General features: G+C 34.0%; 1 long non-coding RNA gene across 4 annotated transcripts in view; it reads right to left on the reverse strand.

The window, feature by feature from the left end:
• LOC136833318 (uncharacterized) overlaps positions 1 to 25000 on the reverse strand; it is a 436806-nt gene that overhangs the window by 394703 nt on the left and 17103 nt on the right. For all 4 annotated transcript variants that reach the window (XR_010851420.1, XR_010851421.1, XR_010851418.1 and 1 more), the window contains one exon: positions 11376 to 11459. This is a non-coding gene — a long non-coding RNA (uncharacterized lncRNA). The remainder of the gene's footprint in view (positions 1 to 11375; positions 11460 to 25000) is intronic.

Consider the following 25000-nt stretch of genomic DNA (forward strand, 5'->3'; position numbering starts at 1 on the left):
ATATATATATATATATATATATATATATATATATACTGTATATATATAATGTATATGTATATATACATATTAATAATATATATACTACAGTATATATATATATATATATATATATAAACATAAAATAATGTATATGTATATATATATATAAATATATATATAAATAATGTATATGTGTATATATATATATATATATATACTATATATATACATATATATATAAATATATATATATATATATATATATATATATATATATATATATATATAATATATTAAAGCATAATAAGGCTTTTCACCGTATTAGGGTTGCACTAAAAAGGAAAAATCACCCATAATATCAGTCACTCCTTAAATATATCGCAGCCGAATATCAATCAACAATAATCCTTGGCCTCCTACAAACACTGCGACATTCACACTCGTTGCCATTCTTTCACTTTACTGCATACTAAGGACATTGGGTTGCAGTAAATCTTTCACCTCGTCTAGCCAACTCTCTCTCTTTCTCTCTCTCTCTTTCTCTGGGGCGTCGTTCCTTATTCTTTCCACATAATTCAAGCTATCTTACAAAAACTGTGCGCACTGAGAATGGGGCTAAGTATTTTTATAAGATGGATACGGATAAAGTCGTGTTCGAGCTCCTACGCAGTAAATCTTTTACCTCGTCTAGCTCTCTCTCTTTCTCACTGAATTCCTTGTTAAAAGTGATCGTCTTTTCTATTATGTTTAGTTAATGAACTGTCTTTTTAACCTCTTCATGTTATTCCGTACTTTCTTATGAACACAGAACGACCTTTAAAAAGGAACGGAGTAATATTTATTCTCATGTATTATTATACCGGGCGCATCACGACACATGACAAAGAGCGGCTCATACATGAAAAGCTTCCTTAATTGGGGCAAAGCAGGGCTGGATTTTCTTTTACATCGCTGATTTTGTTAACATGCTTTAGTATGTGTACTTATGTGTACGTTCTGTGTTTGCCTACACATATACTCCGGGTATACTTTGAGTATATAGTTCTTGTAAGGTCCATTCCTACACTGTATGAAAGACTCTGTGAACATGAAGGGAAAATAAGTTTAGAAACCGTATGTTTTGTTTTATAGCAGTTAATTAACTTGCTCGTTTGACTAGATAATCCTTTTTCCAGAGAGAAAACAATCATTTCACTTCATTCCATGGTGAATATCATTTATAAAGGAATACGTTTTTCAAAAGTTTTATTGTTTTCAAGTCTTATGACTTTCAGTACGGCAATATACCATAAAAGATTAGCATATTTCCACCGTGTACACAAAAAGCTCATTTTAACGCTACGTCAACACAAAGAAAAGAAGACCGAATAACCTCTGTGCAATAATTTTACTTTCCCCCTCTGTAATACCACCGATGAAGGATTACCTGCGTTAGGCTTCAGTGATATAATGTCTCTATTCTGTTTACGTTTGGTCCATTTTCTTAAAATGAGGCAATACATCTCTATTCTAATGCATATGGGTTTATTCATCCTTCAGTTTCCAATTTGGAAAGCACCATTTATCTACAAAGGAAAAAGCTACTCATTTCCGTTTATTAACGAGGAGCAGCTTTGGTAGGTTAATGTCTACTTACTTTTAAAAACCCTGGCACCGTGCTGAAATAAGAGGACTTTTTGCAAGCATTAAATTCGAATAAATCTTATGCAGTGTCTAATGCCAGTGCATCACTCACGCTCAAAACGATTTCTTTGCTTTTTTTCGCCGTGGTTTCCAATCATATCCTGATGCATTGCTCCTGATTCATAATGCAGCGAGTTTACCTAAAAATAAAGTAACCCTTTGTATATAAACTACAGAATTTACATACTTTACTGTCGACATTCAGTAAGACCAGATGAATAATGCAGAAACAAGCTCGCACAAACACGTAAAAAAAAGCACATATCACTCAGACACACATATATGCACATATACATAAATTACAAACATAAATTATATATATACATATAAAAATATGTATATCCCCATATATATATATATATATATATATATATATATATAAAAATATGTATATCCTATATATATATATATATATATATATATATATATATATATATATATATATATATATATATATATATATATATATATATGTATACTGTACTGCCCCTTTATCCAATAGAAAAAATAAGCACCCAAACCTCCATCTCAAAAGAGGAAGGCCATATAAAGATTTTTCTCACGTTTGAAGGTCGTGGTATGTTCAAAAAGCGAGAGAGAAGACTAGCCGACCATACACATAACTCTTATAATTTTGTACGAGTTCAAAGGAGGCCAACCCCCCGACAAAAAAAAAAAAACACCGAAAAACACATTAAACCTCTGCCTCTAGCACCACTCGACAAAATGTAATGTCGTTTTTGTGAGGCCCAGAGGGTCTGGATATAGTAAACTGCGTTATCTCTCTCATAGGCATAATTCAAATTGGGATAGGTAGTACAGAAGCTGGCGAGTAAGAGCTGAGCAATCTGTTTTTTGCTAAGTTTCCATTATTCACCAACATTTTCGCTTTTTGCCTGCTTATTTGAAGTTACGTTATTATATTCCGTTGTCCAGTGTAGTATATCGTCATATTTTCACATTCACTTTTTACTTTGACCACCCATTCTTCCTTCTCGTTCTCTCCCTAACTTCGTATATATATATTATATATATACACACATACATAATATATATATATATATATATTATATAATATATAAATATATATATATATATATATATATATATATATATATATATATATATATATATATATATATATAATGACAGGTAGAGAAGAGAGGTAGAGAGAGAGAGAGAGGGAAGAATAGTGTGAATCAATTAAAAGTGAATGTGAAAATATGATGAAATATTACATAATTTCGTTTCTCTTGGGTTTAAAACTGGATGAGAGTTCTTCAACCATAAAAATAAAAACTTCTTCTTCAGAACTGGAAATTTCCCGGATGACTGATTAAAATTCCTACCAACTGTGTCCAGGCAGGTAATTTTATTTGCAACAGCAGGCATGCACTGGTCCGCTGGAGGAGTTCCATGAGGAAACCGTAACACCTGCTCTCTCTCTCTCTCTCTCTCTCTCTCTCTCTCTCCTCTCTCCCTCTCTCTCTCTCTCCCCTTCTCTCCCCCCTGACTCAGTCTTTCATTTGGCATTGTAAAGTAAATCATCTATTATTTCTTTTGAGCAGCTCCCCTACTCTTTAAACAGCAATTTTTTTTTTGTCACTGGTCCGCTGAGAGGAAAAACTTCCACTCCCGAATAAAATTTCTTTCCTCTTCTTCTGAGGAAAACTTGCTTCCTTTCTTCTCTGCGCTTCCTGACCCTATAAACTTTCTTTCCTTTCTCTTCTTAGTAACACCTGTCCAAACACCTCTTTCCAGCGTTCTTTATAAAATTTCGTCTGACAAACTTGCTTCCTTTCTTCTTCTCTGCGCAAGACCCTATAACCTTCCTTCTTCTTTAGATCTTCTTTCTTCTCCTGTCTGCTTGCTTCTTTCTCTGCGCTCCTATAGAATAACTTTCTCTTCCTTTCTTCTTCTGCTTTCCTGCGCTCCTGTAAACTTCCTTTCTTTAGCGCCTCCTGACTCTATAAAATTCTTTCTTCTTCTGCGCTTCCTGACTCCTGTAAACTTGCTTCCTTTCTTCTTCTGCGCTTCCTGACTCCTATAAACTTTCTTCCTTTCTTCTTTAGCGCCTCCTGACTTCTATAAAATTTCTTCCTCTCTTCTTCTGCGCTTCCTGACTCCTGTAAACTTGCTTCCTTTCTTCTTCTGCGCTTCCTGACTCCTATAAACTTTCTTCCTTTCTTCTTCTGCGCTTCCTGACTCCTACTAAAAATGTCTTTTCTTCTGCGCTTTCTCTCCTTGACCCATAAACTGTCTTTCTTCTTCTGCGCTTCCTGACTCCTATAAACTTTCTTCCTTCGAAAGGCAGAAAAGTTTATCATCGTTTTCTTCGAACTGATCCCTAAACCCTTATGTCTCCCTTCCATTATTCTTTCTCGTCTTGTCTCCTGGCCCGGGCTAGAAAAGGGTCATAAGGTAGCACGTCCCACTAACCTCAATTCCTAAAGAATAATTTCTACCCTAAGCTGCTAATATAAACAATACTCCGTGACTGTAATGAAATCAGCTGGTAATAACCCTAATTGCAGGCAATAATTTAATATGGGAAATATTCCCATCAGCATGTAATGAATTACACTGGCGATAATCCAACTGGCAGGTAACGAAATTTACTGGTAATAGTCCTATTTACAAGTAATGATTTATACTGTAATAATCCTGCTCACTAGTAATGTTTTATACTGCTAATGATATTATTTGAATTTAATTAATTATACTGTAATAATCTTGTTTATAGGAAGTGAATTATACCATTAATAATCCTAATGACAGGTCATGAATTATAACGCTAATAATCCTTTCCATGGGCAATTTATGTTGCTTGTAAGTTCTAAATTGTCTATTTAATCATTCTTCCAAGTTCGTGAAAAATATATAGCAACTGGGGTTATATGTATACTCACAAATACGGGATAATGACGCCTAATGTTATAGTATATTTCATAGATAATTGAAACCCTACACAACATTCTAAATAATTCCATTAAAAACCTATAATCATTATTAATTATTATCAGTATTAGAACGACCTAATAAGGCTATAACCTAGGGAACCTCTTTCAGCGTATTAGCCTTCTGTAAAAGTAAACTATTGCTCCGGTTTTGTCTGTCCGTCCGCACTCTATTCTGTCAGCATTTTTCTGTCCGCCCTCAGATCTTAAAGACTACTGAGGCTAGAGGGCTGCAAATTGGTTCTGTTGATCATCCACCCTCCAATCATCAAACATACCAAATTGCAGCCCTCTAACCCTAGTAGTTTTTATTTTATTTAAGGTTAAAATTAGCCATAATCGCGCTTATTACAACGATATAGGATAAGCCACCACCGGGCCGTGGTTAAAGTTTCATGGGTCGCGGCTCATACAGCATTATACCGAGACCACCGAAAGATAGATCTATTTTCGATGGCCTTGATTATACGCTGTAGCGGCTGTATAGAAAACTCGATTGCGCCGAAGAAATTTCGGCGCATTTTTTACTTGTTTAAATATGTGCATAAAATTCTCATTAACTCTGTTACGAAATTAAAGTCAGAATACATATCAAATCTAATTATGATAATGGGTATCAAGATGCCTCACAACGTGTTAAAAATTCCTGTTAACTTCAGTAAAAAGCTAAATAAATGTCTGCAAATTATGCATCAAACGTATCTCTAATTACAATATAATGAAGTCAGATTTGAAAACTATGTAACACAATGAAATGGCGCACAAAAAAATTCACATTTTACTCCCTAAAATAATAAACTTCTGAAGATGATAAACCGACGCACGAATCTGAGGCAGAAGACGAGAATTTCGTAAGAGCTTAATTGTTGAGAAATCAGAGATCAGCTGTTGACAGTCGAATCAAGCAACACGTCCACTTGACGCTAAGCCCCGATGGCTTCTGACATAATTAATCCTTAAGCGTATTAGAATCCGACTCCATCCATTATGAGCATTAAGAAGGTTGCATGATATTACGATGGTTCCTGGGGATTATTTAATGTGCTTCGGTAAGAACTGTGATGTTATTTTCTAGAGAAAATGTTTGGGGATTATGACAGTAGTTTCATATCACTCTCTCTTTTCTTTACATAAATCAAAGCGAAGTGTTTGCATCACGTAGCAATTCTACTGATATTCATCATATTTAGTTTAGACAAAATCCTGATTACTGTTAAAAACATGTCAGCTATCCCTTTCGTTACTTATACTACTATTACTGTTATCTCTGTCTCTCTTTGTCTGTCTGTCTTTTCTCTCTCCTCTCTCTCTCTGTGCCTGTCTCTGTCTCTCTCTCTCTCCTCATTCCCAACCATACGTCTTTCTTTCTTTATAAAGGATGGTGGACTGACCGTGTACCCACATACACTCCCAGCAATTCCTCAGACAATTTGTACCAGTAAATGTTCCTCCCCATTCGAGGAATGGCTTTGTGGTTTTTCTTCAAGAAAGCTAAAAAAATTTTTCCATTTTCCCCTCATCCTTCCAACCACTTTCCTTTCCTCTGAGACGCCATTGTGTGAGCTGGGGCTCTGTATCACATCAGTGTTCTACTTTCCCTTGACATCACCCAAGGTTCTTCGGTTACCCATACAAAAGGCGTTCTTCTTCTTCCGGCACTTTTTGAACGGAGAAATTTTAGATTCTTTTCTGTCAGAGCCAACGTCTCATCTTTTTTTTTTTTTATACATATTTTCACATTTTTTTTTTAGCGAAGAGGAAACGAGTACCTTTTAAACATGTCATGTCATGCTGGTGATTTTTCTTTCAGGGAAACGCAATATTTTTGTTGTTGTTTTGATCGGTTTTACATAAAGGCGGAATTCTGAAAATAGAGCCTAAATGAGTGACTCTCGATACGAACCTGACGTAACAGCGATATCTTTCAATATCAGTGGTTCTGATCACCACTGAGCAAAGCACACGTAAGCAAGACTTGCCTTTCTAAAAGCATTTTACTGCTCTCGCTGCTATTATAAAGGCGGAGAAAGAACACTTGAAAGTTTCTGAGGAAAGGGAACTAAGAACGTTTTCACAGGGGAGGGTCAACGAGGCTGAAAGCGTAAAAGGATGTAAATATGAAAACAGATGGTACAAATCTCGAGCATCGAGCAAACACGAATAGCTGGAATAGAGGTAGAGTTCTGGAATAACAAGGTAAGTGGAAATCCTTATTCGCCTTAGAGAGAGAGAGAGAGAGAGAGAGAGAGAGAGAGAGAGAGAGAGAGAGAGAGAGAGAGAGAGAGAGATTATACAACTGTTAGTGTGTATGGTAAGAGATCCCACGTACAAATATGCATAAAATTATTATACAACAATGTACAGACATCAAATGTAAACAAATAAAATCCATGTAGTAATCTATTCCCTTACAAAATACATGCAAAGAAACCCATTTCTTGTTTGCGACGCGAATACAAAGGCGATCCCTGGAAACACACTGTGAAAACGGATGTAGCCCTTTAGCTTACAGTCAAGTTTAATCTCAACAGTCCTTTGTACAGGTTCTACGGAACTGAGGATGGCAAGGCAACCCCCCTCCCCCTTAGACACACAAAATAATTATAATAAGAGCAAGGAATAATGCCACAAGACGGAGATGGAATGGCACGCCAAAGGAAAGGAAAAATGGGTCGAAAACTGAACAAAATTATGGACTGTCCTTTTTTGTTCGGATTCCAAGAACCCGAGGCATGCCTACGGAATTGTATACGCCTACGAAATTGGGAAGAGGAATGAATAGGGCATGTTTTGGTGAATCTTTAACAGAACGTTATTTGAGTATCGGGACTTTTATGATGTGAAAATAGAGGTGGTTTGAGAAACAGAGAGAGAGAGAGAGAGAGAGAGAGAGAGAGAGAGAGAGAGAGAGAGAGAGAGAGATTATACTTTTATATACATTCTTATAATGGTAATGATAACTTATATGGGTATACAAAGAGTATATATATATATATATATATATATATATATATATATATATATATATATATATATATTTATATATATATATATATCAAATATATATATGTATATATATATATATATAATATATATATATATATAATATATATGAATCCCCATTACTAGTAAAGTTATCATTACCATTATAACAATATATATGAAAATATAATATATCTACTTATATAAATATATTTATATACATATGTATATATATACATATATATTTACACAATCTTCAAGCCGCAAAGGAGAAAGATAAAATAAAGAAAAAGTTTCAGATTACTACCTTCGTCTTTCTTTTGACATTTTCGGGCTCACAATGAAAGACAAATAAAGTTATTTTTAAATTTCGTCTTTTTTACAGGGTAACTAAGAGTAAAGTCATTAACCTCTATTACTGTGTAGGCCATTGTCTGATCAGTTCTATGGCTTGAATTAAGCCAGTGGATTACCAAGGCTGCGTATGTAGATGTTTTGAGACTGAATATTTATGCCGTTTTGTTCTCATATGTATTTCAGATGTTAGTCCTAAATAGATTAAATGGCAAAGTAAACTTGAGCTATTGTAAATGATATTATTACTGTTCCTCCGACACATTTCAGTCAATGTATTTTCACTGTTTTTATGCAAACACGAAACGTAGGTCAGTTTTAAAATAAACAGAACATTTAAAAAAAAAACGTAAAAAAAGGTAGAATTTTTCTTTAAAATCTTTATAAAACTTTGTCTTCGCAATATTTATAGAATGCTTCTTGGCAATATCTATAATCATTTCTTGCCAGTACGTGTAGAATTCTCTAAAACCATTATTTTGAGAAACATCGATTCGAGTCGTTTCCTCTATTTTAATCAACTGAGTCATTTCCTCCATTTTAATCAATTCATCAATACACGTAAACAGAGCTCGATTAGGAACGAGTCGTTTCCTCTATTTTAATCAACTGAGTCATTTCCTCCATTTTAATCAATTCATCAATACACGTAGGGCTTCATAATCACAGAGCTTATTAGGAACGAGTCGTTTCCTCTATTTTAATCAACTGAGTCATTTCCTCCATTTTAATCAATTCATCAATACACGTAGGGCTTCATATTCACAGAGCTTATTAGGAACGGGACAAAATGACCGTATTTTCTAAAGTAGAAATATGAAGATGACTGAATATTTCTAAAGCAGAAATACACATATGATAAATTATTATGAATACAGGAAAGTAAAATTTGTGTAGTTCTCTCCATATCAAAAAGGGATTTCTGTAACTTTCTTATTTAGTATAAATTTCATAGAATGGAGCACGAAACCGAGAAGGGCAAGAAAATCCTCCAGTTAGAAACTTGCTTTCAGAATTGCCAAGACCTCGACCAAATACCTACAATAAACTATTTGATGTGACCAAACTGAAGGAATTAGCCTCGTCTCAAATTCTTCAGAATTTGCACGTCTCTCAAAATTTTCTGTTGGACGATTTTATAGGATAAACCGTATCACAATATTGCAAGGAATTTGTTTTACAGCCTTGAATGCCAACGCCATGGAAATTGTCATCTGTTGCCCCACGTTCATACGAAGGAGCATGATTTATCAGTATGGGAAATTTCGACATTTAGTTTTGTCCAAACTTCTATTAATAATTGCTCATTTTAAAGTAACTGGTCACTAAGATAATTTCCTCTAATACTCTGCAGTTAATTTCATGACTGCCATTTCTATTGGCTATTTAAAAAAATCTTGTATTTAAACTGACTTTCATGACAGTCAGAACTACTGGGCATTGGAATCCAAAATCTTGACTGTGTACCCTAACCATATTGCAGGTGTGACGTTGAATCAGGCGTTATCGTCGGGCAAGCGTGAACGTAATACGCGAATGAAACCGATTCAGCCAAATTTCATTGACACTTAAAAGCCTCCTCAAGGTTATTGCATTGCTAGTTCGGAGGAATTCCACGCATAACACAAGGTGATCACGTTAACCGAACCATCTTGACAGTATTGCCTGAGGATTTCCGACTGGCTTCCCTTCCTGTCATCTCTCTCTCTCTCTCTCTCTCTGCATCCACACCTACTCCCGTACACGCAAACACACACTCATATATATATATATGTGTGTGTGCAGTAGCAGAATATACCAAAATGAATATAATTCAAAATGTATGTATATATATATTTGTATATGTATGTATGTATATATATATATATATATATATATATATATATATATATATATATATATATTATACATTATATATATATACACACATTTTCAATTACATTCAGCGGCCTCTACTACTACTACTACACACACACACACACACACACACACATATATTATATATATATATATATATATATATATATATATATATATATATATATATATAAATATATATAAATATATATATATATATATATATATAATATATATATATATATATATATATATATATATATATATATATATATATACTTTGTGTGTGTGTGTGTGTTTTATGTGTGATATAAAGTAGGTGTTTATTTTAAAACTATCCTAAGTTTCGTGTTCGGATATAAACACAATGAAAATAAATTGATTAAAATATACCCGAGGAAGAGCAGTAATATCATGTACAATAGCTCAAGTTTACTTTTCCATTTAATCTATTTAGGACTAACATCTAATATGCATATTAGAACAAAACAGCATATATATACATATATATATATATACATACATATATATAATGTATACATACATACATATATATATATATACATATATATATACAGTATATATATATATTATATATACATATACATATCTTAATAGAATAAATCACACAGTTACAGCTGACTCTAACACCATAAAGATGACGACGGGGAAATAATATCCATTCCTCCCTTTGCAAGAGGACGCCCCTCTCCCTAAACTGTGAGGTTTCAGCTGTTGGACAGCCAATTCCGATTCCTTTTTGCCGGTGACACAAGTCATTCCGGGGAGAACGAACACAGAAATGCCAATTCAAAATTTGTTTCCTTACTTGACTTGGAGGTAACTGATTTCTCTGTATTTCTATATTGCTTCTCACGAAGGATTTTCCGAAACTTGACAGAACATTAAGGGTACGAATATATATGTATGTATATATATATATAATAATATATGTGTGTGTATATATACATATATATAATATATATATATTATATATATGTATAAATATATATACATATATATATATATATATTAATATATATATATATATATATATATATATATATATATATATATATATATATATATACATATACATATATATATATATATATATATATATATATATATATGTATATATATATATATATATATATATATATATATATATATATGTTTGTGTGTCTCTTCCCGTCTTCTTAAGGTTCAATCACAACTTGAAATTTATAAAAAGATCAATCAAAAGAAAATTACGAAGGGAAAACCGCGCAACTCCTGCTATTTTATCCCAGTACGTTGGTTAGGTAAATGAAAGTTTGTGAACAAAAGATGTACACGACATACTGTATACAGTCGGTCAGTATGATAACGATTTTAAGATATCATACTGTTATTAACTTCTGATCCTGTAATGATGCAGACTTAAAACTCCGATTAGCCCAACCCTTATCTCCGCGCAACTTGGAAACAGCGATGCTATCTTATGGGGGGATCGCTGAATCACTTACTTCAGAATAGGTCTGAGGAGGATATCAACAAAATCTAGCTTCAATAACTCACCTGATAAGTTCATGTCGCCGGTTAAACTGATGATGGCGGAGTCGATAATTCCGGTTCAGTAAGGACAGGAGCTCTTGATAAAACCTGAAGAAATAAGGGAGTGCTCAATGGTCTGGTAAAACTATTTTAATAATTATAATATTAAAATACCATATTTCGAGGCCGTCAATAATCAGCATAGGTTTTATTTTCAGAGTCATTATCGCTTAATTTTTGTTTTAATTGTGTTCTATTTCTTAAGGTTGTAACTAATAAAGTGCAAATTCGTAATTCATTTATACTACTGACTAACTCACTAACACAGCCAGGTTCAAACATACAAACAGATAGGTGCGACTGAAATAATTAAATCCTTCAAGCATCTTTGGCGGAGGTAATTTGTAGAAACCTCTATGATTTGGTATAATCTTCTCCGTTAGTGTAGAAAAATGCTATATTGCCAACGTACGTTTCAGTCCATTTGGATAGGCAGGTATTGAAAAAAAAAAATAATAAAATGAATAAATGTAAAATTTTTTTTTTCAGCTTCGTAAGCAGCAGCGAAAGAAATAATGGGACAAAAATATTTTATAAGTCTTCTTCATGCATCAAAAACAAGAACGAAGCACATTAAAATTACAGTCGCTGTGGAATCTGTTTTTTTTTTTTTAACTCATAGTACAAGAGGGTAATTAAAACAAGCTCTCTTCTATTTCTGATGCCTCTTCTGATCCATTCAAGTGCCTCTCATTATTTACATCATAATATCCTGGAAACAGGATAACTGAAGTAGACTTCCCATCTCATTATACCGTCGGCCCACAAATCTACATATATACTGTACATCTAGAAACGTTATAATTATTCCATGTTAAGTTAGTGGAATAAACCCCTCAAATACACAAACAGACAACAAGAGTTCTTTTTCATTGTAATATCATTGTGTAGCTTTATCAAAGATAGTGTAAAATACTTTTCTGATGCAAAAAATGTGAAATCATTGTAAATCTATTTTCTTAATTCACCTGCGTGGATGCAGATGAATTATCAAATCACAGTTTCATGCAGACAATTTTATACATCCATGACTATTACCAAAATCGTCTTTCCTATAAGTAACCTCTAGGTAAGTGTACTTGCTGCCATACAGCCAGCTTAGTCTATATCTACTTCCGTTGCCAAAATCAGTTGCAAAGAAAGAAAAATTGACTTCTCTTCTCAATTTCACTGGCTTGAACATTTGTGGAAGCTTTTATATCAGTTCAGTTGAGAATTTTATACAAACTGAGGCAGCAGCGTCTTGAGACAATGGAATTCAAATGGACCTGGTCTTTCGAGACCATGAATAAAACAATGCATTCTATTTTGGTAGGATAAAGGTGCTCCTTTTTCTCCTGTTTTTGGTAAAAGTTTCTCTGACTATCATCATTATTATGCTTTCACTATCAGCACCATCGCTTCCAACGCCGTGTGACACACTGAGCGTCTATCAAATTCACACCATCCGCATCTTTCCACAGAAGATGTCAGCTGACGCCATTATGTATTACTCTCCCCAGGTGGGTTCGAAGGACATGTCCAGGCCACCTCCATCTCTCCTTCGTCACCGTACACAGCAATAACATCGCCTGCAATGCTGCAGGCACCGCAACAAAAGCCACTTATAGAGGGGTAGGCATCTCGACAAATGATCACTCAGCAAGCGTTCAGAAATCAAATAGCGAGATATGATGAGCAACTGAACAAAACTGCAAAGCGTACACTGGAACACATAAAACGCAGCCAACGAGAGAAGGACAGCTTTAAGATGTTATCAAGACATCTTTATCATCCATTCTTAAGCAATGAACATAATGACGTGTAAAGACTTATGCGCTTTAGCTAATAGTGCGAAAGTTTACAAAAGGCAAGAGTGATCATCCATACACACACATCTACAACCATACGTTATTGTACTGATGATGTAACTGTCTCAGTAACTAAAAGCACTAAACAAAGTGTCGTGTGATGACCTGTCAAATGACTTAGTGTTTTGAAGCTAATAACAAAGGCCTGCCTACCCCTCCCCACCCATCTAGCCTGTACTCCCCCCCAAAAACCCCACAGTAAACTATTTCCCCGGCCTACCACCCCAACAATAACTCTTTCTTAGCGTGCTTATGACTGCAAGCAGCGTTATCAATGCTTCTTTCCACCTGCGCAGCGTTACCAACCATCCGAGCATGGTCCTTTAGAACTTTCATGAATTGTACATTTGATATATATACATACACACATTAATATAATATATATATATATATATATATATATATATATATATATATATATATATATATATATATATATATATATATATATATATATATATATATATATATATAAATTGTGGCGTGGGGATTCTCAGAGATTATCGAGTTCTGGATAGGGTGAACATGGATAATCAAGGTTGTAGTATACTGTCTGTGAAGATGCAAGCGCCTATGTACATGTTTTTTATATATCACTGGTAATATATACATTTTATTTGCGTCCATAGAGAGCATCATTGGAACAGAGATTCTTTAGAACTGTTGCACTTACGGAGCCCTTCAGTACTTGGGCAGAATTGTGCAATTTTCTCTCATCAAGGGCAAACTTATTTCATTAGGCAAAACAATAAAATGTTCCGATTGTAGGATGATATACACTAGACATATTAAAACGAGATTAACACCCCATTAGAAAACACCCCGCCAACTTCCTAGGTCGTGTAGGACCTTTAGAATGTTTGCTCAGACAAAATGCAAATTTGGTTAGACCAAGAGGAACGCTAACAGGAAGCTGTCCAGCTTCAAGGATCCTATGGAACCATACTTGTTTGTCCTTGGAGTTTTTTGGCAGCTTCCTATTGTTAGCTACTAAGATGAACTAGATCAAAAGATGGATGATTCTAAGTGGGCCAGCCGAAGAGTAATGACTCTTAGTTATTTCTTTTAGGTGACTTTTGAAATTTCCATTAAAATGATGTGCAGCATACCTAACAAAATAAATTGTGGGTAACTAATTTTATATATTTGTGTGTGTATATATATATATATATATATATATATATATATATATATATATATATATATTATATATGTAGTTAAAACAGTGGGCTTAGTGACACAATTGGCCATGTGTCATAGGGGCATTGGGACCTGTCCCCACTGGCTGTCAGCCAAAGAAACAGGAGATCAGCTTTTGCCCTATGAGTCTACAGAGGCCCAGGAGGATTCTTTAATATATATATATATATATATATATAATATATATATATATATATATATATATATATATATATATATATATATATAATATATATATATATATATATATATATATATATATATATATATATATATATATATATATATATATATATATATATATATATATACAAAGATTGTTAATTTCATATTACACAGTAAGATGAGCAAGAGTTATGATAAAAATGAAGTCTTGCCAAATGGATAATTATTACAGGAACTTCCTGATCGAAGGCGATTTATGGGAAAATTAATGAAGAGTTCATGCTGAAAAAAAAAAAAAATGAATTTCTCGAGTGAAAAACAACGAAAGTGTCGCGACATATACAAGAGTGTTTCCTTTACATTACGTATTAGACGCTATACATACTCAGTTCCTCGAAGTCACTGTCAAGGTTCACGTATCCACGAATTCGTCCTTAAACTGCTTCTCGCATAACTCCACTTCTTACTTCTGGGGTCTGAGCGCGAAGTCTCCGCCAAAAAAAAAAAAAAAAAAGTTCCCTTCCAGGAACTTCTTGGGAGCTGGAGTCGGCAAGACTGCATTTAGAATGGGAATGACTTCTTACGAGCGATGCAGTGGCAGCGAAGACGGACGCTTTCCATGCCGAGTGTATGAGGTTGAATCTAGACTGCGATCCAGTTGGACGACGGAGTCTCCTCTAGTTGATTTCGTTTGCAACGGATAACATGACCGGGAACATGTGAACAAGAGGAGTGCTCGAGAGGCCCTTTCTAAGATCATCAGTACCTATGGAATATTTTGTTTTGACCTTACTGATCATGAAGTTAAGCTTTAATTGTTATATGCACACACACACACACACACACACACACATATATTTACATATATATATATATATATATATATATATATATATATATACATACATATATAGTTTTATATACAGTATAGTATATATACATATATATATATATATATATATATATATATATATATATATATATATATATATATATATATATATATATATATATAAAACTCGGAACGGAGCAAGAATTTAACAGAGTGATGTGCAGAGAAGTCGGAATCATCTTACATATCTCTCTTGATGGCTGGGTAGATTAAGACACTACTACGCTATTTCCAAGCCAAAAAGTCACTGTTCCCGTTCATTATTTGGCAGGAGGATGTGTCATTTATAATTCTCTTTGGGCATAGGTCAGTTCGATCATCATGAGTTATTTGTGGCTTATTGTTTGCAGGCACATCATATACAAGCTAGAATTTATTCCTAATTTCTTTTTACACAACAACCCAGATTCAGGAATATAGCCCCAGATGTTGGAATCTTATTTATTAAAGTTTCAGCAGAACTTAAAATGATGGTAACTGGTCCCAAATTAAAATGTAGATCATAATACCTGAAGTTAAAATAGCACTTTATATTATAAATTAGATGCCCTTAATAACCTAAATATAACGAGAAATAGATGGTTCTGTACTCAAATGAAACACGATGATATAACCAGTTGTTAACAAGAAACCCACACGCAATTCCGTTTGATTTCCTACCCGAACAAACGTCCTGGGGAGATCAGGTAATATATGTATATATATATATATATATATATATATATATATATATATATATATATATATATATATATATATATATATATATATATATATATATATATATATGTTTGTATATACTACTTTTTCTGATATATATATATATATATATATATAAAAAAATTCTATATATATATATATATATATATATATATATATATATATATATGAATTTTTGTCACTTATACAAAGGTAACCTTTTAAAATTCACAAGTATTAAGCCACAAATATTATTTACTATCCAATTCACTATACCGCGGAAATAACTTAACCCAAAGGGGAATTATAATTGATAAATTAATAAGTTCTTCGTCACCGGCAGGATTCAAACAGTTGCCTACTTTAAAACAAAGATTGGTAGTAATTTTTACCACCGAACCAATGGTTACAAACTTACCAATCAGCTACCATGGTGGAAATGGGTTGATATCGATTTTAAGTACAAAGCCTGAATCCGACAGGGATAAGTACTTTGAAGTCAGCATCAACTTACATCTCTCTTCATGGTTCAGCGGTCAAAGTCACTGTCTATCGTAGTTTCTAAACCAAACCATGGTTAGAATTCTGCCGATGATGAAGTATTTATTAATAATAATTCACCTCAGGTAAATTATAATTAATATATATATATATATATATATATATATATATATATATATATTATAGTATATACACACTTTATAATGGAATCTAATATATATATATAGAATATAGATATACACACACATTAAAGGTGTGCGTGCGTATGTGTGTTTGCATAGAAACATGGATATATAGATTCTTTTCTGATGTCTGTAACTCTCATTCCCAGAAACACTGATTACGAAATAATGTTCAGATGACTGAAATGTAATGTAATATATATATATATATATATATATATACTTCTATAACATATATATATATATATATATATATATATATATATATATATCAGATGTTTCAATATTTTCTTTCAAAATGGCCACAGAGAATTCTCAGATACATAAGGACTGCAAATACAAGCACACCGTGCACAAAGCGTCCAAACCATAAATTCGCTTTGCGAAAGTCATGGGAACACAGACTTGTTCTTGCAAAATGCTGTGCCATGTTACTGAGGAAGAAGCCGACCTTCACCAAAGGATTTACGAAGGGGCGCAGTCAGCGAGATGTGTATAAGGGAAGGATATGCTCTGAAATGTGAAGGGAATAAAGTCCTTTGATATAAGCGTAACGTAAAGTCAAGGAAACAAGGTTAAGATCTGAAGCCCCCTTAATCCGCAGAGATCGAGCAGAAACGGGAGAGAGGGAGTGAAGAGATCCCGGCTGAGGTTAAATGAGAAGGAAAAAAAATAAAAAGGGCGATCTCGACAGATATTGAACCATGATCTAGTTTGACGGATAGTTTTTCACTTTAAGAAAAATAAATAAACAAGCCATCCATGACAGCGTGAACTTAAAACTGAAAATGGAGTGAATTAGTTGTTGAAAAAAAAAATAGGATATTTTTAAGGAAACTGAACCCAAAAAAGAAAAGGATAGATTTCGAACTATAATTTTGTAAGAGAGAGAGAGAGAGAGAGAGAGAGAGAGAGAGAGAGAGAGAGTTAAATAAATTGACGAAGTGTATGTTGCATGTACATATATTGACTAAAACCTGAAAAGGAACTGTTAAAATGATAATACGTACGAGTGTGCCTGTGTGACGAGAGGCAATCCACCCGATTCCTAAAGTCGTCTATTTTCTGTGCTATTTTTTTTTAAATAACGCCCTCAACTAAGACAAAAACCTGCGATTCGAGATAGATAGAAAAACTCGTTTCGAAATAGTCATAGATTGTCTGACAACCAAAAGAAGATATGGCATCTAAAGATTCACATAAATAAGTACTATAAATGAAAGGATTACAAACAAAATGGGATTCCATATATGTGACCTAAATTAGGAGACAGAGGGAATTGAAGTAGAGAGTAAGGAAAGAGCTACCGAAACAAAGTCTTAGACATGTAGTTTGAAAGGTAAAAATAGAAATTTTTAGAGGTAACGGTATATCCAGGAGTTAAAGAATAACAAAATTAACAGAAAAATCAATTATATATGAGACATAAGAGAAATATAAGAATTATTGTACAAAGATGACAAAAGTTAAAAAGTTTGACAAATAGTTTCAAAGTCAACAGTTGAAATTTATCCAGGTTACGTGAAATCCATTAGATAACGGATCACAAAATATCATTAATTAAAAAAGCAATTACATCGGAGAGACAAACAACATAGGAAATACTGGACAAAGATGTCTAAAGCTAAAAACATTCAATATTATTTTAATTTACTTAATAAGCTTGAACTAGATGCTTACTGAAGACAGAAAAGTAAATCTAGAATAATTTGCATCAAATTACTTCGGAAACAAAGGTAAAAAAAAAAAAAATTAAATCTCATGACAATCAACGTTAGATAAGATTAAATGACAAAATACCTTGCAAAGGGCAGCTCCGAGTGGAACTGAATTGTAAATGTGTAGTGCGTTCACACGGATGAAGGAAAATCTTCCTAATGCCGTGGACCAAAATCGTTCACTCAACTTCCTGGGTTTCCGTAAAGGAAAGAGAGTTTGGTCTCGATTTATGCTGGAATTTCCGACGCCAATAAATATCTTGAGCAAAAACCCTAACCGATAGGGTGGGCCAACTAGTTATTTGTATAGTTTGTTTTTCTTTCATGTTCCTCCAAATCCTTCACGCACACACATATACTGTACATATAAAATATATATATATATATATATATATATATATATATATATATATATATATATATATATATAATATATATATATATATATATATATATATATATATAATATATATATATATATATATATATATATATATATATATATATATATATATATATATATACATACACACACATATATATATATATATATATATATATATATATATATATATATATATATATATATATATAGGAATATTATATTTATTATATATATACATATACAAATGTATATATTATATATACTCTGAATGACAATCGATCATTTAGATCAGAAAGGAAGTAACACGTGGTGTAGTTTTGATTAACATGTCCCAGCTAAACCGAAACACGCCCTAATGTCTTAAAACCCCCCAAATCAAACACCCCCCACTTAACCAAAACACACCCTCCACTAAACCTAAACACAGCCCCCACTTAAATGAAACACCCCCACCAAACCCAAGCACACCCCCACTAAACCAAAACACACCCTCACTAAACCTAAACACACACCCACTAAACCAAAACACACCCTCACTAGACCTAAACATACCCCCACTAAACCAGAACACAGCGTCCACTAAACCTAAACACCCCTTCCACCAAACCTAAACACACCCAAACTAAATGTAAACACACAACACACCATACCTAAATGCACCACCCACTAAACCTAAACACGCCCCCCTGAATCGAAACACACCCCATTAAACCTAAACACATTCCCCCACTAAACCTAAACACACCTACTATCAAAATTTAACACACCTCCCACTAAACCTAAACACATCCTCCACTAAGCCTAAATGCACCCACCACTAAACCTAAACACACACCACCCACAAAACCTAAACATACCCCTCACTAAACCTAAATGCACCACCACTGTACCTAAACTCACCCCCACTAAACCTACACACACACCCCAACTGAACCAAAACACACCCCCAACTAAACCAGAACACACCCCCACTGGACCTAAACACACTGTCCACTAAACCTAAACACCCCTACCACAAAACGTAAACATACTCCCATTAAACCTAAACACACGCCACCCACTAAACCTAAACACACCCCCACTAAACCTAAACACACATCCCCTGAATAGAAACACAATTCCACTAAACCTAAACACTTAGTGACTCCACTACTAAACCTACACACTTCCACTACTAAACCTACACACTTCCACTACTAAACCTAAACATACCACCACTAAACCAAAACACATCTACCACTAAACCTAAACAACCCTCCCACCAGACCTAAACACATCCTCCACTAAGCATAAACACTCGTTCCACTGAAATCTTAGTTAATAACCTAAACTTTTCCTCCAGTATGTTATGTTACCTTTGTTAATAATGCTATCGAGTTGCGTGACAAAGAAAAAATGTTCAAAACTTGCACAGCCGCTGAAGTAAACTTCTTCAAATGTGTTTTGGATACACAGCATTACGTGCATAACCTTTTTATGTAATTTCTATGCCTTTCAACGCAAACTGGAAAAAATCTCACCAAATGTTAGGAAAAACGGTTAACCATCAACAATTTCTAACGACAATTACTATTATTATTCAGAAGACAAACGCCACATCATATGGAACAAGTCTACGCGAGCCATTGACTTGAAATTCAGTCTTTCCCTAAGCGTGGAATTGAAACCTTGTGGTAAGTAATTTAAAAGGAACAGCCACCGTCGGTTTAGTTCACTTTATCTCTTTTAACTGATGTTATCTCGCCTTCTCAGGCCACTGCGATAGTTCAATTTCGTTTTGCCATATATCTATATTCCCCTTGTATTCCCATTATCCTCCTTTTTCATTTTTTGAGATATACTAGTAAGATATCTCTCTTGACGTTGTCACACCGTTTGAACCATTTCTTGACTTAGACCGAGATCCTTCGTCCCTCTGCTGCAGGTTTACATGCATTTTGCCAAGTAATACTCAGCATAAAATCAAATGTATATATATATATATATATATATATATATGTATATACATATAATTACATATATACATATATACTGCGTGTTTATGTAACATGAGCCTGTTTTCCGCAGATATGGCATTAGCAGTGCAACGTCAGGCGTAGCGTATTTCCGAAGCTGAAAACTGATTTGTCACATCCAAGTCATTAAAGGAAATTTCGTTATTAACATACATTATGAAAATATGTTTTGCGCAATGGGAATCCTATTTTTGCAATCTAATTTGTATTTCTGCACGAGACTGGTACAGTATAGGCCTAAATTTTGGACATTTGACCTATACCTATATGTTCCACCTTGCTAGCAAATATCAAGATGAACTGTTGCGACTAATACGGGTGTTTTAATTCATAACTCACGTTTAGAGTATTATGTGCATTTTTGCCTTGAACAAAACAATACGAGAAGAAAGCGGTTTCCCATCAGTTACCATCTACTGCGAGAATCATGAAAGCCTCGGTTCTTAGTCCCTGAACCTTAATGTTTCATTTGTGCACGTGCGTAAGAGCCACAGAACTAATGAATTGTATATATAACCACTACAGGCCTACCTAAGTAATATAACACTGGTCTCAAGCGCTGACTACGTTTTGAATAGATCCCAAACCAGGGACGCCACTGTTCTCCGGCGAAGGATAAGGTGGTGTTGGCTGTTTGTTTTACCTCCCCATAAAGTTTCATCTTGAGTAATATAACCACTACAGGCCCACCAAAGTAATATATCACAGTTTGTGCACGTACGAAAAGAGCCACAAAACTACTGAATTGTGGATATAACATCTACAGGCCTTACCTAAGTAATATAACACTTCTATCAAGTGATGACTGGGCTTTGAAAAGTTCCCCCACCAGGAAGCCATGTTGTCCAGGGATAAGGTGGTGTTGGCTGTTTGTTTTACCTCCCCGTAAAGTTTCACATTGAGTAGTTTTTATCAACTCGCCTTTTTAAGTAGAATCCAGTCTTTAGAAAATGTTAATAATTACACGTATCTACTAGTGTTTAGTGTGATTAGTTCAAATTTGCGCTGTTATGAAAAAAAAAAATAAATGAAAACGGTTTGTGAGCGCTATTCTGTATCCGAAAAGTGTGTCTTGACGTTGACTTCGGCAGCCATGGTATTTACTGTTGGACTTATGAACACATTATTTCTTAGTCTCTTAACCCAATGGTATTTTAAACAGACATAACATATATTTGATGAGGAAATTTAGTTTACAAAATAAGCTTTTCATGTAGATTATCAGGTACTTATATGAAATAAAACGATGCTATTCGAATATATTGCACACTCCAACACGCATCAAGTGTCCACATGTTCATGGTTACACTGTTTCTGGAGCGCCGTTATAGGGATTTCATGTCATTTGATCCAGCCTTCAAGAGTTTTTGTTGTTGTCACGTGACGGGTAATCAGTGTTAAACTAACTGTTTTTTGGCTACTATAGGCGGTATAATTAATCGTCGAGTGATAATATAAGCGTTATCGTGTGTTTAGGCAACGTTGTTTCCATGGAAGTGCACTATGTGGCCGGGCCGTTCCCGGATAGTGTAAAAAAAAAGGGAAAAATCTCGGTCCAGTGGTTTCTATCATAAAGGCAGAGCCATTTTGGATGATTTTTCGTGTTAAGTTGATGGTGATAAATCTTAATGATAATGTTATTGAGCAAGGCAGTGTCATGATAGATAAGGATACAGAGGAGATCAGTGATGTTAAAGGGAGAAGGGAAAAGGTTAAAGGGAGGCTAGTAGGCTAGGGTGGAGAGAAAAAAAAAATCTCATTTTATTATTACGACGATTATAGTGACAGTGACACCTAAGATAATGTCGGGGGGCGGCCTTATAAAGTGATGGTTATACGGAATGTGATGATCCCTCCCCTTGTGCCACTAGCAATCCCTTACCGGTGAGCAAAGGTGTTAGCCCCATCGATTTGAAGGTAGTGCCAGGGCCACGGCCAGAAGTGGGTCCCAGTGTTCATAACTTTATACTGATGGGACTGAACACTGAGTGCAGCAGGAAAAAGGAAGAAAAAAGGTTAGTAGGTTAGAAACATAGGCTGTTATTGTTGCTAAATCTGGCCCCCCCCCCTCCAAAAAAAACCTTGGTCTGTCGTACCAAATCTTTAAGAAGACTGGTAATACCCCAAAAAAACTTCCAGCGAGACAGTAGGTCCCCTTGCAACTGCAGGATCGAGTATTTGTTTTTTTAAAGAACGATTACGGAGTTAATGTGATTTTCAAGGCATAATGGTCAATGGGGGCCACAACTTGCAAACGGGAAACCCCAAAATAAATATTCGGAGGGAACTCATCACGTGGAAGTGGTTTAATGTCATGGAAAGCAAGGGGATGCGGACATTGAGCTACTCGTCTACCTTCAAGGGCGAGGAAACAGCAATCAGCAAGGCAGCCTTCCTCTCCATTCATGCAGTGACCGCTATGAGGACCCAGAAAAGTTGTCTGAGGTAGGAACAACAATAAAGGACCTGTGAGGCAGGAACCCCAATCCCAGGAAAATAACACACCATGAACCTGCAATAATTGAAATCTAACCAGAGCAATCGGTCATTGTACGAAAAATGCCTTGATTGGATGGATGTGTCAATCAGCCTGGTGGTGCCGCCGGGCTGAAGTTATTAGAATAATATTTCCCGTCGCCATTACCATAATCAAGACAGAAACTCAGATTTCAAGAACTCAGAATATGGTAAGTAAAACAATTTTTTTGCCATGATCCATTTTTTTCATACCTTTCCATCCATTAATGATTATTGTTATGCTTAAATCATTATGATCTTCATCATTTATCATTTCTTGATGTTTGTTAACTATGTGTGATTACATTTGTGTTTGGGAAGCTCATGGAATTTACAAACATTTTTTCTTCATTAGTATTATTCACAGGTTTGTTATGATTATTGTTACCTTAGTGACATTTTATTAAGGTTTATTGGTGCTTATTTTGCTCATTATGTATGGGTGACAATATTTATATTTTTGGACGTTCTTGGATACAAAAATGTTGTTTTGCGTTAATCAGTTATTTTCATCATTAATTATTCACATGACCGTTAGGATTGTTGTTAAAGTACTGTATGATATGTTTAATAATGTATATTGATGTTCATTAACTATTTGTGACAACAGTAATATTTTGGAAATTCATGTAATTAATTTTTTCTGCATTAATCATCATTAATCAATATTCACATTTTTGTTAACATTATAAATGTTTATTGCCATTTATAAGCTGTGTATGACCATTTTTTGGAAACTGTTGGAAACTTTTTTTCAAAAGACGAAAAAAATTGAGGGGTGGGTTTTGAGAGGACTTTCCTTGCATTATTGTCTTACAGAATGATAAAGTAACATAGAACACTGAAACATATCTTGTGATTTTACGTATAAGAATATGATAAAAACATAAAAGGTATATGGTTGAATTGGGAGCAAAAAAAAAAAAGGATACCGTAATGTACATAGAAATTGATGCTATATCTATGCACATTGTTTATGTAGGCCTGTGCGATTTTTTTTTTTGTGCTCTATTTCAGCCATTTATACACTAACATGTTTTTATCATGTTTTTGATATATAAACCTCCAAGTTATTGTTTCCGTTGTTATCTTAGCCTATGTTGCTTTACAATTTTGTAAGACAATAATGAAAAGAAAGTCTTCTCAAAAAGGAAATTCTTGGCGTCATAAATAATGACATTGTAGTTACGGTACTTTAAAATAGTTGATTTTCATTCATGATTTAATGAATATATTTTTTAAAGCAACATAGCGTGTTTCTCGGGTAACGGACTCGGGCAGTTAATTTACTTAAGCCAAAAATGTGATTCAGCATCATTTTTTGTACAGCCAAAAAGTTTCAGAGAAATTAATTAGTTGGTTGAAAAATGGCCATGTGAATAACAGGTGCAATTGGTGGGTAGCGAGCCTTTATTTTTAACTATAAATATTTAACTCGAAATTTCAAGCTGACTCTTTTGTTCTT

Source organism: Macrobrachium rosenbergii, chromosome 51 (genome assembly GCF_040412425.1).
Source record: "Macrobrachium rosenbergii isolate ZJJX-2024 chromosome 51, ASM4041242v1, whole genome shotgun sequence".
NCBI classification, from domain to species: Eukaryota; Metazoa; Arthropoda; class Malacostraca; order Decapoda; family Palaemonidae; genus Macrobrachium; species Macrobrachium rosenbergii.